A 21,743-nucleotide genomic window follows, 5' to 3' on the forward strand; every position below is an offset into this window, starting at 1 on the left:
AACATGATGGGCAGGAATAAAAGTATTCACAGGACAAAAAGGGCTAGCATAATCAAGCTATGTATGCCATTCTTGAAGCTTGAACAAAATAGAAATACTGACTTCAGGCCATGGGTACTTTTATCAGCAGATCTACCACATCAACAATCAGCAGAGATGCATTCTTGAAATTCGTAAGCCACTATGTAAAGTTAAAACATCCAGAGAGGTCTAGAAATCAATCCAACATTGGAAATAACAGTCTTTATTTAGAAGTCTGGTTCTGGACATTTTTAGAGACATATTTGGAAATTAGCTGCAGTTCTCTATGATGTTATGTTAGCAAGAGATAAATTTGGGGCAGGATCTGGATTTCAAACAGGTGTTAGCACATGTGTTAAGGCTCTTTTAATTGTCAAGTTAAAATTACTTTTGTTTTTTTCTACAGTATTTAATTTAAGTTGCATTGATTGTACACCTTCTAATTGTGTTAGTGTTTTGAAATCTGGCATCTCCATCATGGAGGTCTATCAACCCACTTTGGTTTTACTACCCTGAGTATCACAGAGCCTTGGTATTCTAACAATATCTTACAAGTACTGGAAGAAATGAATCAGGCTTTGAACAGAAGCAAGAGGCCTGATTATTGTTGGTATAACAGCTTTAATTACATTAATTACTAGCACCACTGCTTTTGCAATTGCTTTGACACAAGAAGTTAAGACAGCTACTTTCGTTAATCATTTAGCAAAAAAAAAAAAAAATGTTACTAATGTGTTAAATATACAAGAGGATTTAGATAGGCATTTGGAACAACAGATTGATGCTATTTATGCTATTCCAGTTATTGGAAGGAAGTTCAGACTTAATCTGTTTATGTTGGAAATAAGTAGACTTCTTGTCATAGTCCTCGTAAGTCTTTGATGCTCTTTCCTAGTTGCTCATCATGTCTATAGCAACCTCCATTGAAAATTTCTCACACTTCTTTTATAAATAGGAGTCAATAGTTCTCAGGGCACTTGTGTCAGAGGCTCCTAGTACTCACATCTGCTAAGAACCAGCATCGCCTTCACTATTTTCAGTTATGTGGCCAGCACTATGGAACGTCATACCACAATTCTGATCTGTTCTTATATCTCTACTATCTGAGTTTCTCATTTAAAATTTTACATTAGTTTTTAAAAACTCTAAAAATAAATAAAAATAATCACACACTAAAACTGACTATACCCCAAATCTACCAAAATTAATGAAGAGAAAGAATTATCATCCAAATGGAAGCTATAAAGGCTCACATTGGATTTTTCCTTCCAGTGTTGAATATACTAATACACATATGTACCATCTATAAGAAAAAAATTAACAGAATTGAAACTAGAAAAGTAATTTTCTTTATATCTTCTTTCCTAACGCATATCAATTACTTGCATTCAGTCCATCCTCATCCCTTTACATTTAGCTTTTCTTGTTCTCTTTTTTGCATATGCATCTGTTTTCATTTATACTATATTTTTCATTTATCTGTTGTTAAAGGACTAGCTTCAATCCATTTCTTTCTTATTGTTAATGAAGCATATGCTTAAAACAGAAAAATTGGCTTTCTTTCTTCTAAAGTACTCGATTGCAAACAAACATTATACATCTTTGTTCCTACTCTTGATACTTATTTAATTTGAATCTGATTATATTTGTGTAAAGTACAATAACACATTGCCTAAATGGTCTAGCTGCTCAATTTAAGTCACAGTGTCTGGTGGTCACTGAATAAGTTCCAAATCTCTTTCTGTTCCACAAGAATGGAGAGAAATGCAGAATATCAACTTGAATTTGATGCAGGTTCATCTGAAACTTTCAACTAGATAAATCTGGCTAGTGTTCAGTTGGTTATTCATTATGTTAATTTATACTTTTAATTTGTACTTTATATTAAGAAATAGAAGTCATAAATTCTTAATGAGAATATTTTTATGTGTCTTTGTATTAAACTAAGCTAAAATATTTAGAGACCTATTTCCCATCCTTTATTTAGTTGAAATCTATAAAATAATTCTTTTTCTAATTTTCAGAATTTGAACTCATAATTTCTAACATTGTCTCAAGGGAGTATAATAAAATCTTGTTAATTGCATAATGTTTTACACTTTTATATTTTGGTAAAGTGTAGAATAAGGACACTATTATTGCAGAAGCTACTAAGATAAGATATTCACTCTCCTGGATGGCACACTTACTGCATATGTTCTAAGAAGAATATGACAGATTTACAGCAAAAGAAAATATCTTCGGTCATCTCAACTACACAACTATGTAAATCTTGGTCTTCTTCTATGAAACACTTAGAACTTGGAGTGGAATGTTGGAATTGATATATAAGCTTAGAAATTGGTCCTCTGAGTGATAAATGAATCTATAAAATTGATTTTGACTTTGCTATATTCTTGATCCATTTATTTAGTCATGAATCCACAGAATGTGATACTTAGGGTTGTATTTAACTCTGAAGCAAGGAACAGCCCATTTTGCTGTTTCTTTTCCCCTTGCCAAATGACCTTAAGTATAAAGCAATGTGGCGTGTGTGTGTGTGTGTGTGTGTGTGTGTGTGTGTATGATAGATAGATAGATAGATAGATAGATAGATAGATAGATAGACAGATGATGTGTAAATGATAGATAATACTGATTAAATTTATAGTAGATAAAGAGATTAATAGAAGACAGACAGTTGATTGATAGATAATAGACATCAAAATAGAAGTAACATTAATTGGCACTGTGACTTCATGTTGCTTTTTTCTTCAGTGATATTATTCAGTTTTTAAATTATTCTTTAACAATTATTTGATTGGCAATGCATTTCTGCATAAGGAACTTCATTTTATAAACAATTTTGCATTACCCAGTTAGTAACAAAAGGAAACTCTGAAGTTGTTTGCTATTGACTTGAGTCTTCTTGCTTAAGCAAATCTCTTGCTAAGCTATGAGGAATAAAGTGCCATAAACAGGAGTCACATGTTACCACAGACCTCATACAAGATGCCTTGCCTCTAGGAGATCCCTCTGTCACCTGGTGCTTTGTCCCTTTAAGCAGGAATGGGTATGAAGTCAGCTTCATCCATGAGTTTGAATTTCACTTCTACTCCAATTGGGATTTGAATTTCAGCAAGTTTCTTAATTTTCTTAAGTCTACCTTTTTTTTTCCAGCAAGACAAAACCTTCTTCCAGTTGGCTTTACAAATAGCAATTGCTAAGGTAACAATATGCAAACACTGAGAAGCAGCTCACTAAAACTGGGTGCTATGGTGCTTCAGGTTTACTCTCAGAGCCTAAGCAGGCAGTGCCATCAATCAGGAGTGCTGGGAATAGCATGAGTGAGTGAAGATATTAATCAAATTATTATGACAGTAACATGCATTAAGAAACTAGAACAACTGTAAGTAAACATCAAATAACATGATGGGCACTGTGGTGGTGCTATAAATAAAAAATGAGCTTATGAACTGACAAGCTACATATGTATCCTTTTGAAAATGCTATTGATACACAGAAATTTAATGAGGTAATGAATATATTTATAAATATAATTACAGTGAGTAAAGGTGAAATTTTAAATTCTATACAGCATTTATACAAATAAATTTTTATATATTACATATACATACATAAAGTTTTATATCTATCATATATAATAGATATATGCATGCATATATATGTTATATACAATGTTATATACATGTATATATTATATATACAAGATAATGGGTAAATAAGATAAATAGGTACCTTGAATGGCTGTATTGTTGTAATGATTGATTCCATTACTTGTATAATGTTACAAAAATATTTTTACTCTTCTTACTCATATATAATTATATAATCATAGGTAGATAGATGATAGATAGATAGATAGATAGATAGATAGACAGACAGACAGATAGAATTATTGTAGTGCTAAATTAACACAGAATAGCAGAAGTACCAACAATTTCCAAAGAGTCCAGTGACTCTGCATAGCCTCTGCCCTCAATATTGCACATGAGAAGCTGCTTTTCTGCCTCCAAAACATGTTGTACCTCTAATCTTAGTCATAACACTTGGGTTTTTTTTTTCATCTTTTGTCCAGTGACTTCATAATGGGCTTATTTCCATTCTGGATAAGTGTATCCTCTTTTTATGGATGATTTTGTTGTTATTAGCCTATTATTTAAAAAAATTACTTTCATGGAATATTTTTCTGACATCTATATACCACAGCCATGGTGCCACAAATATGGTGCAGCCTCTGACATTATAAGGAGTGGTGCCTTAAGGCAGGTGCCCTGTTCATCACCCTGTGGTGATGGTATTGGACAGGGCTCTCCTTATCAACTCTGGTCTCTGCTAAGATGGGTGCCTTTGTGATATTGCTCCCAGTCATCAATATTACTCAGTCACAACTGTCTACCTCTCCTTTCTTATCACAATTCTTTTATATCTGGTTTGATTACATGTAGCCCATTTTAGTGTAGAAAAGTGGGGGGGATGTTTTCACTTTTCATTTAATCATTTGTTTGCTTGCTTTGCTTTATGTCTATGTATTATAATTTTGAACTTATGTTTTACTTTTCTTTTTCAACTCTACGCTTTAGCTTTCTTTGACAGTCAGCCTACAGCCATCATGAACAAAAAATCTTCTCTTCTTACCATATTGTTCTCGACTCCTCTGGTCACTATAAACCTTCCTCCTCATCTTCCATGGAGTTCCCTGTCTTGCACCTAATGTTTGGCTGTGGGCTCTGTATTTGTTTCCATCATTTGCTTGATAAGGCCTTTATGATAATAATTAGACTAGGCACTGATATTGTTGTATAAAAAAATCAATAGGAATAATTTTTTTCCAAATCAGTCATTGGTTGGCTACTTCTACAAGTTCTGCTGCAGTGGAAACTCCCTGTAATCTATTAGGGTGACCCTAGTGCACTGAGATAGGTGGTATGGAGTCTGAAACTGCCATATTCTATAACAAGACAGGCTTCCAGTGATAGGACTGGAAAACAAAACCCATCCAAAAAAATTAAGACCTACAATTCATCCTGCCTGCAAGATGTGCTGTGATAAAGGTGGTGAGGGATTCCCTGCTAATATTATTGCCAAATGTCTTTTAGAACACGAGGTTGTGGTGAAAGGAAGCTATGTTTCAGATCACAAATTAACTGAAAAAAAGTTTGTGTACATTTTCTTTTTTCAATCTTCTTTTCATAAATTCCTGCTGGAAATTATTTGGAACCATCATTTTTGAAAAATCAAATATGGGATTTGAGTGAAAAGTTGCTTTAAAATCCTGCCAGATGGCATGTAGTGAATTGACATTAAACAGTTGCCAATGGGGACCCACTCAACTCTAATGAGCTGTCCTGTCCCTAAATTCCTGGACAATCTAAGTCGTAACTGTGTGACTTGGGATTTTTGGTCTCCTCTAATAAGCTTTGGGACTTGAATCTTTCCAGAGTCCTATAGACAACCCCAATAAGATGAATTGAGTGATTTACAATTATGCAATATTAGTAGCTTTCAGGAATGGGTGATGGTCAGAGCAACCTTTCATTGCCAAGAAGATATGGTGTAAATAATTTCAGCGTTTTCCTGAAGCCTAAAGATATAGTAGAAGGGATGACATCACCTGAGCATGTTTTATTTTTGAACATTTTGTTGTGTGATGTGTAGACTCCATCCTCTCATCTTAAGTGACCTAGATAATTTAGCAGTGTATCTACATTATATATCTGAAGCATCAGAAGTGTCAGAAAAAATGAGTACCCATGTTAGCTGTTAAGTAAAAATTAAAATACTTGTTAAATATTAAGATAATCCAAGGGTTTGGTTTTCTTTCTATATTATTTTGAGACATTTTCACTAAGTATTTGGAAGAAAAAGATCTATGAAAATATTCTAGCACAACTTAAGTTTAATGAAGTTTTTGTAACTTACACGAAAATATAGACATGTAGATATAAAGCATGCTAATACATTCAATATTGTAAAGATACTTCCATGCCTCTCTATGTGGCCAGTATGCACAGAGGTCAGTCAAGAGCATTTGTTACCCTAGAGCTGGAATAATAGGTGTAAGCAATGCAAATGAACTTGTGGACCAGAACTCTGGTCCTCTGCAAGGGCAAGCAAGTACCCTTAACTGTTGAGACATCTCTCCAACTCTCAACACTTACTGTGTATTCTTAAAAGAATTAATATTTAAAATAAGTGTAGCATTTAATTTAAAGAACATTTCTCCCAATATTGTATGCTTTAGTATATGAATTGGAGTCAGTTAAGTTTCAAAACTTTTGGCAGCATTGTCACAAAGAATTTCTCATTAAAAAAAAAAAACAGTATGCTATCCATTTTATTGACTTGAAGCTGAAAACTTAATTCAATATATTATAAATTCTTTTTTATTTAAGAAGATATATAATGAAAAAATGCCATTTTTTTCCTGAGCTTCATGCTCAACACATGGCTATATTAAACATTTGAAGAGAATAAGAATCAATTAACAGACATGCTGGAGAAGATTAGTTTAACTGCACCCAGGAAAAAAAAGAATTTTACTTAAAATGTACAGAGCAGTATATTTTCTGTGCTTCCTTTAAAATCTACCTACCAGATCTGTTAAACTCTGTGAGCATGCAAGAGCTGAAAGAGAGGCAGAAACTCTCTCCCATTAAGTCCTACTGTGGGGTCTGTTCAAAGCCAAAGTTCTTGCTAGTGATGCACTGAGCATGTATTCATTGAGATGTCTTCAGTATCTCAAATGCATCTCCTGGATGCTTCTTTGTGTCTGGAGATGGAAGTCATGAACAGCTCCACAGACCCAGGCCACCTAGGCCATGATATTAATTAAACTAGCTGCTTTTTTTGTTTTTTTGTTTTTTTTTTGTTTTGGTTTGGTTTGTTTTTTGTTTTGGGGTTTTTTTTGTGCACTGAAAGTGGGTTTAAAACGTACTTATGGTTTATAAATAGATTTAATATTTTATTTTAATAATACATATAAAATAGATAAATTTACTTTACCTTTCATTTGTTATAGTTTGTTGAGTGTGAAAATTGAATACTATAATGAAGCAGAACCTTAAAAAACTGCAATCATTAGGACACTGGGGTACTCTAAGTGATTTACTTTCTCATACTTTCAGATATTATTTTTTAACCTTCTATTTTTAAATCAATATTTTGTCAATAATTTATAATGTATTGGCTACATTCTTCTTCCTACTTATGTTTGTATCTTAAATAACTATACTTTTCTAAGTGTAAAAATATAAAGTCTCAAATATAAACATCCTGAAATATTTATATACCTGATATCAAAATAATATTTTTATGATTTTATAACTTAAATTTGAAGGATTTTCTCTCACTGATATTATAAATATGTTAGAGCATTGTGGCCCCTTAATTTTCAAAATAAAGAGCAACTTGTGAAGATCAGCTCAGTCTCAAAAGCATAGAGGGGGAGAGGTGAGGATTTTAAGGTGCTTTGCTGTTGCTATTGTTGTTTTTGCGATGTTGATGATGATATGTGTGCATTTGTGTGTATGTCTATTGTATCTCTGTGTGTGGTATATGTTAAGTAAGATATAACCTAATCACATGTTTTAAATATTTGTGAAATTGCTTAGAATAGCTGCTTTTGTTGCTTAGGCAGAACATCTTAGCATGTCTTTCCACTCAGGTGGAGCTCTATCTGGTCATCACTAGTATTACCATATGCTTTACATAATATGTTAAACACACTTATAAGTTTTACTTACTTTTTATCAAGAAAATGCTCAAATTATTCTTGTGAATTTACTTATTTATTTGCTAGCTTCCTTTCTAACTAAAATATCTATTCTATACAAGATACTGCTTTTATTGTCTGTGCAATAGCTAACCTAGAATGATGCCAGACAATATGGTGTAGTCATGTGAACCACATTTGACACAAAGGTAATAAAATAGAACATTTTACCCCTATGTCTTTTTAAAGTATGCATTCTTCTTATTCTATTTACATATGTTGCTTGATGTATTGGTGATGCAAAGAATTTTATTGTAGAATTATATAGATTAGTGTTGTGTGAACACTTTCAAAGTTGTAAACAATAATGGGCTAAAAATTGTAATTTTTGTTTAAATAATGTGATACCATTAGAATTTAAACTTATATAATTAAATAGCTTTGATTAAAATTAAGTGACTTCATAGTCTTTAGTGTCTGTGAGCACATTTCTGAAACACTTGCATCAGGTTTTTCTGAAGGAGTAAAGGAGAGGCACACATCATTTAAGTGTCCATTGAATTAGCACAGACATGGAGGGAATATGCTTGGGTTAAGGACACCACTTGCTTTGTTTAAGAGGTATATTTCTGCAATGAAGTTCAGAAAGGAAAGCACTGGATCTTAAGGACTTCATCATGCAGGAATCATATGTGTGAACTCCATTCAATCATGAGAGACCTCAAGAGCCAATCTTGTTTATGACCTGTCACTGGCTATGTAAAAATAATCAGTTCTTCTCTAAGAAAAACTGTAAAACCCTTGATATGCTAAATCATCAACTTTATGTATATGCAAACACTAATACAAATATCCAGAAAGAAGCATAACAGCAGGAAAGTTAGTGGAAACCAAGTCTGAATCGTCTCCCTGACCTGACACCCTCAGATGGCCTATGAGCAAAGAGACTCATCGAAGGGACTATAAAGGAAACAGCAGCCAAGCAAAGCCATTTGTCCTGGGTTACTTACATTAATGATCAAAGAAAGAAACACATTGCATTATACTCTGCCAACACTTACTAATACAGTTTTAAACATTGTTTTAGTACTTGTACAAGAAGTACAAGAAGACTTGTAACATAATGCTTGTCTTCTGACTCTACAGTACTGTATGTCTCTTGAGCCTCTTTCAAAAGACACTAGCTACGTATGCATATCCTCACAGAGACTGTTATGTGTGGTGCTTTGGAACAGGCTTGACTGTTCTATTCTATCCACAGTAACTTGAAAAGACTCATGTTCTTTCCTCTATGTCTCCTGAATAATCTAATTGTTCTTATGAGTTCCTAACTGAAATGAATCAGCTTTAGAATATAGGCTCTTATAACTGTCACATGCAGCAGGAGGTAATAGGGCTCGGCAGGCACTATTTGGACTTAACATTGGATAGTACATGAAACTCCTGTAGTTGGATAGATAAATAACTTAGGAGATAATCAACATGAGGATGTTATTAGACATCCCTTCCAGAGACGCTAATAAAACTGCCATTCATCTTTCTCTTGCCCATGTGTTTCTTCATATTGACTGACAGAGAATGAGAAAAACCAGATTTTAAATGACTAGTATTAATACACAACAGAATGTAAGACAGAGCATGGTCATAGTTTCTTCACATTGCTCAGTTTCTCTTTTAGAATAGTTTCTAAATCCTGAACTGCTTCCTTCCTCATAAGAATAAAGCATTTTGTGTTGGTTCACACAAAAAGAATATGATAACTTTTTGATATGTGGAAACTTTTTTAAATAATAGATATTTCTCTAAGAGTTTCATACAGCTTGTGTCCTCTGTGAAAAATGTGATCATGTTACTTGCCAGTTTGTTCATATAAGATGACACTGTGTGGCAGGGGAGGGAAAGAAATGCCGTCCATCCCTTTTAGGAAGGTCAGTGACACATCAATTAAAGGACTCTCCCCAGCTTTCAGAAAAGTGATGGCTTAATTGGTGTTACTTACAGGTCCATGGATGTGACTGAAAGAATATGGAAGCTCCAGAAATCCCTGGGTAAGGCATGGGCAGCTGCACTATGGAAGAGTCCCAGGTTTGCTGTTTCCTGCTTATATAAGCATACAAGGAGAGGAAATGGGTGCTTGGTGAACAAATTATGTACTCTAGTTACAGAGTGTAGTGTTTAGAAAAATAAAGCCAGACAGAGAGAGAGATCACTTCCTTCTCTGTGAATACAGAGTCTGGAACAGACCACTGGGATTTCTTGCATCTAGTCTGTGTCTGGTGGACTTGCCATTGCCTCTGACAAAGCTGATGATTCTTGAAACTTAACCTCCCCACATATAAAGAACATGAGCATAAAATGTCACAAAGTAACAGAACATTATGGATTTAATTTTTTTGTTCTCATTTTCTGAAGTGTTTTCCCTCATTTTTCCTTTTTTTTCTCACTCTAATTTCCAATTATGCTTCATTTTTTCCTTTCATGTTTTGTTTGCTGTGTACATGTTTGTTTGCTTTTATGTGTGCAATTATGATATATATATACATATATGGTATTATATATATACATATATGTACAAACACACACATGCACACACACATATGTGTGTGTGTGGGTATCTCATATATGTACACATATCACTTTTGTATGCATGTGCGCGCGTGTGTGTGTGTGTGTGTGTGTGTGTGTGTGTGTATTCCCAAAACCTTGGGAAAATTTTTTCAGTTTCCAGGAAGTATACTGGGTTCCTCAGAGGAAGCCACTGACAATGGGCCTTTAGTCAGTCATGGCCCTGACTTACGGAGGATAAATCTGTGGCTGGGTTAGCTCCTGGAACACCTAGCTGGAGGAGATAACAAGGCCAGAACTGAGCTGTTCCAAAATTCTTCAAGGTCTCAGCAACTATAATAGAACTAACATAGCAGCCAATCAAAATTGTACTAATTTCACTACTTTATCCCTACCAATCATATTAGAAGTTACCTAACCCTTCTGGAAAATTCCTCTAGACCTGTATAAAAGGAGCCTGCAAGCCCATCATTGTTGTCATTATAAAGAATGGTTGATCCCTGAACACTAGTAATTTCTGCAGAATAAACACTATTTTCCATAACACTACATTTGAATCTGGGGTCTTTCGCAATTCTTGGACCCTGACTTGTGTTTCTGACCTTGTGTGTGAGCCTGTGTGTGTGTGTGTGTGTGTGTGTGTGTGTGTGTATGTTCATATTTTGGGGTCTTTACAAGCATCATGATCAAAAAAACTTCTAGTATTTGACCAAGTGCTTTAGTTTTCTTATACATCTAAGCCCAGTTAAACTTTAGAAAAAGGTTTTCATGTGACAATGATCACAACATGGCTACTTAGAAACTCTGTTGTAGACTACATCTCTTTAGCAAAGCACCTCTGACCTTTACCATAGGGGTGGAATGTTGTTCAGAGAAACTGTTCAGAGTAAGGGCCTGAGGAGGAAAGTTCTATATTAAGGATGGGTTCCGTAAATTGAAAGAACAAAGTATATGGGACCTCTTTCATAAGGTTTGGTTCTGTTCACTGAAACACAAAAGTCAGGATTAGGGCATAAACAGAGCTCAGGATTTGGGGTTTCAGATGAAGGCTGGCCTCACAGAAAAGCAAAATATCATCAGGTTGTTAGACAACATTCATTTTAGCCTTCCTGGTGAACAAGGATCAGTCATTTCATTCCCTTGAAGAAAAAGCCTATGTACTTAACTATTCTAGATTTTCTAATGCTTTGTCTGAGCTGTGTCTTCTACCTTCTTCTGTGACACAGGATTGTGTATGTGTGTGCATATACTGCACACACAGAAGGACTGCCCAAGCTTTTGTTGTATGTTTGTCTGTTTGTTTCCCTGAGGTGGCTTAATTTTAGAAGAATAGGCAACAAGGCGAAGGGAACATTAATAAGCATATATATAACTTTTTAAATATATATATTCATATTAAATTTATCCATTAGGAAATATACTAAACTTTTGTAATTTTCAAAAGTCCACATACCATATATTCATATTAAATTTATCAATTAGGAAGTATACTAAACTTTTGTAATTTTCAAAAGTCAGTTTTATGTTTAATTGCAAAAGACAAGAAATTCATCAATAACTGGTTTTTAAATTTTTTATCAACAAGTTCATCACTAGGTAATTGAAAATATACAATCTTGCAATTCTTTTATTCGTGGCTATATGATTTGACTGAGTTGGCATATAAGATTGATTGAGTTCCATAAACACACATTATGAAGCAAAAATGTGCTGGAACTAAGTTGTATAAATTAACTATTTAATCTCAAGAGCTCATTGGATAAGTTAGAAGTTCATTTTTATTCTTTTTTCTCCCTTTCCTTCTTACCTTGTTAATAAGATTTGGCTAATCACTTCAGTGTGACAAATGACTACTAAGTCAGATCAGAATCCTTTTCCTAGAAGTAAATTCTAGAGATGCCTCCACTACTTCTTGGTCTGTTTAGATTTAGATGCGAAGCTATTTGTGTTATAATCAGCATCATATTGAATGCCTTCATGAGAACCTGATTGTGTGCTCTTAAGTATTGTGTATAATTAGTGGCAGTGGAAAATTAGAACTTTATTTGAAGAGTTAAAATGCAGACAGACAAACTACACGCGCTCACATGAATGTGCCTGTACACATGAACTTATGGGTATTTGATATCCACATGCTTTCATTTAAATGTTCAGTACTTGGCTAATGTTACCTCTAAGTAGCATTTGTGACCACCCTCTGCTGTTGTCTCAGCCTCACTTTCTGCACTGCAACCCATTCTGAAACTTCCTGCTCAGAATAATTCTGTTTTTCATAGTTTGCTCTTAGTTTTGTTCTGTGAGTTCTTCAGTCATTTATTTCATTGCTTTTGCTCAGTGGGGCAATGAAAAAAGTGTTAAAACACATATTTTTCCTGATTTTTAATGTTCATTTCTTGAATCACCTGTTCGATTGTTATTGCAAAATGTTACTAACTTTCTGTGAGCCTGTAACCTTAAGTTCTCATCTGCTCTCCCTTCCTCTCTTTGTCACCCCATCTCTTTCTTTTATTTATCTTTTCTGTCTATAGCCATTTTCCTTCCCAAATCTACCCTTTTGCTGAATTTCATTTTGTGTTTATTATTCATGCTTGAGATTTTTATATTCTCTTTCTTTCTCTCTCTCCTCTCTCTCTCTCTCTCTCTCTCTCTCTCTCTCTCTCTCTCTCTCTTTCTCTCTCATGGCTGAGCATGTGGACTTTGTTGGCTGAAGCCAAAACATTGAAATTTTCAATGTATTGTGCATATTCTGTGTTGTCTCTTGTTATTGTCAGCCATGAGTATGTGCTTACATGTATGTATTCATGTGTGCATGTGTGTGTGTGTTTGTGTGTGTTTATTTTCTATAAAATTTCTCAACTTGCTTAAATAGTGAAGGACTGACCACGTTTTTGTTGTATGTTTGTCTGTTTGTTTCCCTGAGGTGGCTTATTTTTAGAAGGATGGGCAAGAAAATGCTTATCTTTCTCTTCTAATTCCATGTTTTTGTTTTTGATAGTAATTTTTGTCATATACGTACATAGAAGGCCAAACAATGGTAGTAAAAATGTGTGTCGTAGATATGATGTTTATAAGCTGAGAAACAAACAAGAACATGCTGTTATTGTGTAATCAATCTTAGCAAATACTTTCTTCTCAATTTTCTTTTCAAGAAAGCCAAAGTTAATTTGCATTCATTTTGATAATTCCCAATACATTCATTATGTTTCCTAAGAGATATGCAAATTACCTCACTTTTAAAACAAGAAAGAAATAATTGTGGCTGAACTGAAAAGTATTTCCTTTCTTTAAAGAACTAATGTTAAGATATCAGTATAAAAACAAGGTAGAATTTTTATATTCCTATTTACTCTTATGACAGACAGAAGACAGTTGTTTATTTCAATCGGTATATAAGCTTTATATTAATAATAGACATATATGCTGTATTTGAGCTAAGCTGCATAGAGATATTTTTCAGCTTTGTTAACAGGTCACAATCAAAGTTGAGAAGGGTAGAGACAAGTTAGACATTTATTTCTAGAGGTGCAGTGTTCAGATGACAAAGACTTCTAGTATCATGAGATTTTCAAGAGTATCTGCATCTGTGCCTCCTATGCTTTTTTTTAGATCTGTGCCAAGGAACTGACTTTTTCTCAGCTGCAGAGACCCCTTCTATCATGCCATGTAGTAGAAGGCTCTCTGCTCAAAAGTGCCAGTAATCACTGTAGGTGGTCATAGTTTTATTAAAGAAGAGAATAAACTCCATCAACTGGAAACATTATGCTTTTTTATATGTTTTACAAGGCAACAGGAGCGAAAAAGCAAGATTCATTTTTATCATGACGTTTTTATCATTTTTAAGTAATAATACAGGACTAGCCTTAAATCAACATAATGACAAGGACCCCCAGAGCAATTCATGCCTAGAGAGTACCTATGATCATGGGGAAAGACCTCAAGTAGACAAATGTCAACTCCTATTAAAAACCCACTTTCAAGTGTGGACAGAAGGTAGAAACAGAAAATAGACTTTCTCTTTGTTTTTAGAAGTGACCACTAGGGTTTATGAGAATAGCTAGGAAGAAACATGGCATTTTAATTTCATCAGAAAAAAAAGATATATATTCCACTAGTCTATCTCCAAGTCTATTTTATTTATATTTCACATGTTATTTCCTTTTCCTATCCTCCCGCAAGCCCCCTATTTCATCCTCCATCCTCCTGCATCTATGAGGGTGTGCCCAAATCCACCCACCATTACCACCACCCTGCTCTGGAATCCCCCACATTGGGGCATTCAGCCTTCATGGGACCAAGGACTTACACTCCCACCTATGCCCAACAAGGACATAAACCCCTTCATATACAGCTGGAGCCATGAGTGCCTCCATATGTGATCCCAGGCTGGTGGTATATCCCTGGGAGCTCTGATTGGTTGATATTGTTGCTCTCCCTATGGGGCCGCAAGCCCCTTCAAACCCTTCAGTCTTCTCTCTAACTCCTCCATTCAATTCAATGATTAGTTGAGAGCATCCACCTCTGTATATGTCAGGCCCGGGCAGACCTCTAAGGAGACAGCTATAACAGGTTCCTGTCAGCATGCACTTCCTGGCATCCACATCAGCTTCTGCCTTTAGTGACTACACAGACTGCACATGGGATGGATACCCAGGTAGAGCAGTCTCTAGACGGACCCTCCTTCAGTTTCTCTCCCACATTTTGTCTCCGTATTTGCTACAATGTATATTTTGTTACTCCTTCTAAGAAGAACTGAAGCAACCACACTTGTTCATGAGCTTCATGTGGTCTGTGAGTTGTATCTTGGTTATTGTGAACTTTTGGGCTAATTTAAGGCTAATCAGTGAGTGCATAGCATATGTGTTATTTTGGGATTGGATTACCTCACTCAGAATGATATTTTCTAGTTTCATCAATTTGCCCAAGAATTTCATGAATTCACTCTTTTAATAGCTGAGTAATACTACATTGTGTAAAGGTACCACATCTTCTGTATCCATTCCTCTGTTGAAGGACATCTGAGTTCTTTACAGCTTCTGGCTATTATAAATAAGGCTGCTATGAACATAGTGGAGCATATGTCCTTGTTATATGTTGGAGCATCTTCTGGGTATATGCCCAGGAGCCGTATAGCTGGATCCTCAGGTAATGCTATGTCCAATTTTCTGAGGACCCACCAGACTGATTTCCAGAGTGGTTGTATTAGCTTGCAATCCCACCAACAATGGAGAAGTGTTCTTCTTTCTCCACTTCCTCCCAGCAATTGCTTTCACCTGAGTTTGATCTTAGCCATTATGACTAGTGTGAGCTGAAATCTCAGGGTTGTTTCGATTTGCATTTCTCTGATAACTAAGGATGTTGAACATTTCTTTAGGTGCGTCTCAGGCATTCGAGATTCCTCAGTCAAGAATTCTTTGTTTAGCTTTGTTCCCCAATTTTTAATAAGGTTATTTGATTGTCTGGAGTCTAATTTTTTGAGTTCTTTGCATATATTGGATATTAGCCCTCTATTGGATGTAAGATTGGTAAAGAGCTTTTCCCATTCTGTTTGTTTCTGTTTTGTCTTTTTTGTCTTTGAGAGTCTTTTGCCTTACAGATACTTTGCAATTTTATGTGGTTCCATTTGTCAAGTTTTTGATCTTAGACCAAAGGCCATTGGTGTTCTTTTCAGGCATTTTTCCCCCGTGCTCAAATATTTGAGGCTATTCCCCACCTTCTCTTCTATTAGTTTCAGTTTATCTGGTTTTATGTGAAGGTCCTTTATCCACTAGAACTTGAGCTTAGTACAAGGAGATAAAAATGGATTGATTTGCATTCTTCTACATGCTGACCTCCAGTTGATCCAGCACCATTTGTTGAAAATGCTGTTCTTTTTCCACTGGACAGTTTTAGTTCCTTTGTCAAAGATCAAGTGACCATAGGTGTGTGGATTCATTTCTGGGTCTTCAATTTTATTCCATTGATCTTCCTACATGTCTCTATACAAATACCATGCAGTTTTTATCACTATTCCTCTGTAGCACAGCTTTAGGTCAGGATTAGTGATCCCACAGAAGTTCTTTTATTGTTGAAAAGAGTTTTTGCTGTCCTGAGTTTTTTGTTATTCCAAATGAATTTGAGAATTTCTCTTTCTAACTATTTCTCCTTCAATTCTATCTAAGAATTGAGTTGGGATTTTAATGAGGATTGCATTAAGTCTGTAGATTGCTTTTGGCAAGATGGCCATCTTTACTATATTAATCCTGGCAATCTATGAGCATGGGAGACCTCTTCTTCTTCTGAGATCTTCTTCAATTTCTTTTTTCAGGCACTTGAAGTTCTTGTCATACAGATGTTTCACTTGTTTGGTTAGATTTACACCAAGGTATTTTATATTATTTGTGACTATTGTGAAGGGTGTCATTTCACTAATTTCTTTCTCAGCCTGTTTTTCCTTTGAGTATAGGAAGGCTACTGATTTGTTTGAGTTGATTTTATATCCAGCCACTTTGCTGAAATTATTTGTCAGGTTTAGGAGTTCTATGGTGGAGGTTTTGGGGTCACATAAGTAAACTATCATATCATTTGCAAATAGTGATATTTTGAGTTCTTCCTTTCCTATTTGTATCCCTTTGATCTCCTTTTGTTGCCTAATTGCCATGACTAGGACTTCCAGTACTATATTGAATAGGTAGGGAGAGAGTGGGCAGACTTGTCTAGTCCCTGATTTTAGTGGGATTGCTTCAATTTTTCTCCATTTAGTTAGATGTTGGCTACTGGCTTGCTGTATATTGCTTTTACTATGTTTAGGTATGGGTCTTGAATTCCTGATCTTCCCAAGACTTTTACAGTGAAGAAGTGTTGAATTTTGTCAAATAGTTTCTCAGAATCTAGTGAAATGATCATTTGCCTTTTTTCTTTGAGTTTGTTCATATATTAGATTATGATGATGGATTTCTTAATATTGAAGCATCCCTGTATTCCTAGGATAAAGCCTACTTGATCATGATGGATGATTGTTTTGATGTGTTCCAGCAAAAAGGACCAAGCAAGGGGAGGAAGGGAAGTAGTATTCAGAAGGGCAGGGTTTGAGTGGATGATAGGTCCTGAGTGCCCTAGGCTCCCATCTGCAGCTCTAGAGCATAGGGTTGTGGGGTTGGGTTCTTACCTCTGCTCTGAGTACAGTGGTTCCTTTAGGAAGGATCAGGATATGGTGTCTTCACAGGAGCAGACCAGCTAGGAATGTGTTCCAGCAAAAAGGCAACTAAGGTCAACTCTCAACCTTATTTTAAATTGTGTGCTTATCAACTAAGGCACAGAATAAAGAATTTTTTTTTATTTTGGCCCTAATTCTTCTGTGTCAGATGATAACTAACACCATATAATTAGAACAAAAAAAAAACAAATTCAAAATAAGTTGCAAATGAACAAAACATCTTGCAGATCAAAAATTGAAATGAGTATGTGAAACAGTTCAAGACTAAATTCTATAGTGATCAGATACTTCACATATAGCTCTTATGCATCAATCTCATAGATTCAAATGCCATACAGAATGTGTGATGAGCAGGCTAAGATTGCACAGAGCACTAATAAGATGTTTTACACAAAGACTTTATTCCCACAAAACATGAATTAGAAGGCTTGATTTACTAAAGATAGCACGCAAAGGGTACTTCTAAATACAAACCCTTGATTTACTAAATGGTGGTACTGTGGCTTGGAGCGTCTCTTTAGCAATGAAGGCAGCAGTTGTCGTCATCCTCCACAGCAATGAATACAAGTATCCAATGAATCTGTGCCTGCTTAACCTGGTTGCAATGAAAAATGTGAAAAGTCGGTGAAGTTACATTTTTACTGGCTTTTTGTGCCAGTTCTGTCATAAGGAGAGAATTGAAGAGAATTTGCTTGAGTGTCAGTAAGTGGGGCAAAGTGTGAAGATATTTGGTAGACAAGAAAAAAATTATGACCGTGTAAGGGAGAGTAAATTTGACATTGTCTTTTGAATGGAAGGTTAAAGATTGTGTATCTTCTCTCTATGCTTACAGATGGCCATGAATTCCTTAGTAGCATTCATTCTTGTCTAAGTGTGATGGTTCTAGTCTGGAGTCATCTGTGAGATGTGTCTGGGTCACACTTAAATGCTTTCCGAACAAACACAGCAGTAGTCCCATGGAAGCTTTGCATTTTGTCCCATCTCTGCAAGCTTTCTCTGCTGTAAACACCCTGTCAGGAAGATAGCCAGTGGAGACTCTGGTCCCCAAGTGAACACAAGTGACAGCTCAGCGGTCACAGGTCACTGTCATCTCTTTATCTTGTGTCACAGGAATATCTTTAGCATGTGCATATAAGTACCAATGTATGTTCAGATATGATTGCATTAGAAAACCAAATATCTAGAAAGAAACATTAATTGTGTGGATGGAAGGCAATAGTTTTACAAAAATTTTGAAAATGTGCAGCCAATGTTAATGTATGAGCTGTGCTCACATATCTGTGACTTAACATTCTATTTACAGAGAACCTGGGGAATCTGTCTAGTACAATTCCAGTGCAGGCAGTTATGGATTATGCATCTGTCCCTTCACAGGAAACTCAACATCTCAAAGTACAGTTAATAAATGATCCCTTAAAGATGACAAAAGCTTACTAGGTAAGTCAACTTTGAGAACAACCAGAAACCTTCCAATGTTAACTAGGTTAAATTGGAATAACACTGGTATCACAGCACGGGCTGAAACTGACTTCTCAAAGTCCATAGTGATGAAGAAGTCAGACTGGGTCAAAGGTTCGGTATGGAAAGTCTAAATGGTTTTAGAAAAAAAAAAATCAAGTGTTTGAAAAGACAACAGGAACTGAGAGAAAGTGGATTAAACAAATTCAAGGGACAATGTAAACAAGAATGATGTAGAACATTCACACAAAAGGCAGAGTTACACACCACCACCCACCAGGTGAGGAGAACAGAAAAAGGCAATGGACAAGGGCTCGGCCTCAATTGGTAAATACATAACAGTGGAGAATATAACTGAACCTGATTCTGTGTAAATGCTATTGTCTTTTATAAAAACAAAAAAATAGAAAAATTTCCTGAAAGTGCAATTAGTCTAAACTATTGACTCTAAAAGAGTCTGAGATTTAACTGGCTTCATAATTCTTCCCTTTTCTGTTTTTTTTGGTGAGTACAGTTCTTGTTCTTATGTCATCTGCTGTTACTTTTATGCTCACATATGCTTTTATGCTTATGTATTAGCTTTCTGTGTATTTTAGAATTAAAGAGACAATGTAGATTTTTTTTTGAGATCTGTAAAAAACATAAAGAGTATTGATGATCAGTGGGAATACAAACTGATCCATGGAGAGTAGTAGGGTGGTGATTGAAGAACTAAGAATAAAGATGCAATCTGGCCCAGCTATACCAATTTTCCATTTGTGCTCAAAGGACTCTAAGTCAGCGTTCCACAGAGAGAGTTGCCCATCTGTGTTTAGTGCTACATTGTTTCAAAGAGCCTGGAAATGGATGAGCCTGGTTGCTCATAAGTGAAGAACAGAAAGAAAATGTGTTCATATTGAAATGTCTCAGCCTTAAGTGATATCTTGACACAGCCTAGAGTCATCTGAGAAGAGTATATGAACTCTGGGATTTCTCAGCTCAGAAAGGCCTTTTGGCATATGTTTGAGGAATTGTCAACTGATGTGGGAGGGCCCAGGCTACTCTGCACAATTCCTTGGGAAGGAGGTCTTGAGCTTTTTATTAGAGGTAACTAAGCATGAACTTGGATGCTAACTAGAAAACCTGGGTTCCTTCTTGGATTCAGTTCTGAGCTCCTGCCCTTCATTTTGTCAATGGTGGAATGTTACTTGTAATTTGAATTGAACTATTTCCCAACCAACTTTTGGTCCAAGTACTTTATTCCAGCAACAGAAAACAAGCTAGAATACTGTGAGGAATAACAACACCTTTAATCCCAGTATTTGGGAAACAAAGGTAGGAGAGTCTCTTAAATTGGAGGACACCTTGATCTACTTTGCAGGTTCAAGGAGTGCCAGGGCTACACAGAGATATCTTGACACAGATATCTTGTCTCAAACACACACACACACACACACACACACACACACACACACACACACCAAACAAAAAGTAAACCTTGACATTTATGGGAAAGAGGATGAAACTTAAAATCATTATATTAAATCAAGTAACCTAGACTCATAGGGACAAATACCATCTATGGGCTCTCATATGGAATTTATGGAATTTTATGTGTGTGTATGGCGGTGTGTGTGTGTGTGTGTGTGTGTGTGTGTGTGTGTGTGTGTTAGAAGAAAGAAATCTCAAAGAGGGAAGAGAGGGCAGAAACAAAAAATCTCATTAACAATATATTGTTTACTATCCCTCAAGTTGGTACTGAGTTTTAGCTTTATAAACAATCAATTAATTATTTAAGAATACATATATAGAATCATATATTTTTTTACATTTTACACAATGTAAAATGGTGTAGAATTTTCCACTTATATCTGGTTGTCATTCAGTTTTATATTTATTCTCAACAGACAAGACACGGAGGTTGCTGCAGCATTTGACCTTGCAAGGAAGACGGTTTCAGTCCATATCCACAGGCCTGCCAAGCCCCAGCTTTCCTGACTTTATGCATTAAGTAATCACAAATAAACAGGAGCTGTAATTTTCAAGATCATCTTCTCTTTGCATAATTTTATCTGAGATAATAGAGTAGCATTTAAAAGTAAGATTATATTTTGGCTAGCAATAGTTTTGTGGCAATGTCATAGTTTTCTCAGAAGAATAAAATTCATCCAAATATGTGGATTTGAAATTTGTCATAGCTTGTCATTGAAGTAAGAAAAATTACCACTCCTTGGTAATCCAATTTAACAGCAAACCCATTTTTTTAAAAATTTTCTTTCTTTGCTTAGTTTTGTTGGGATTATCCAGGAACTAGAACAAATTACTGAACAGTATAATACCAGGCAGCACTCTTGTTCCTGAGCCATCACACATCTAAAGTAACTAAGTTGTCCTTAATACTTAATTCTGAAGGAATAATGTCAATGATGACTGGTGTAGCACAGGAAGACCAGAAAGCATTTATCCCACTTCAGTGATTCCAAATAAAATGGCTGAGAGGAACCAAATATTTTGCCTTGGGAGATAATCACATGCTGCTTAATGTTTACTTACTGTAGAATCAGAACAAGTCTTCAGGTTTTTAAAACCTGTGGGTTGTTCAACCACAAAGACAAATATTAATGATATGATATCCACAGAAGTTAAAAGATTTTAGTAACAGAGTGGGTTGTTGAAAGGTTATGATATGCTTCACATTTAAAGTTATAATTTTCTTTTTGCTTCAAATGGGAACTTACTTAAGAAATGGTTCAGAGCATTCTGGACCATGTCATCCATGGAAAAAGTATGTGTAGATGTGGATAGTAAGTGATA

This window comes from Arvicanthis niloticus, chromosome 1, assembly GCF_011762505.2.
Source record: "Arvicanthis niloticus isolate mArvNil1 chromosome 1, mArvNil1.pat.X, whole genome shotgun sequence".
Lineage (NCBI taxonomy): Eukaryota > Metazoa > Chordata > Mammalia > Rodentia > Muridae > Arvicanthis > Arvicanthis niloticus.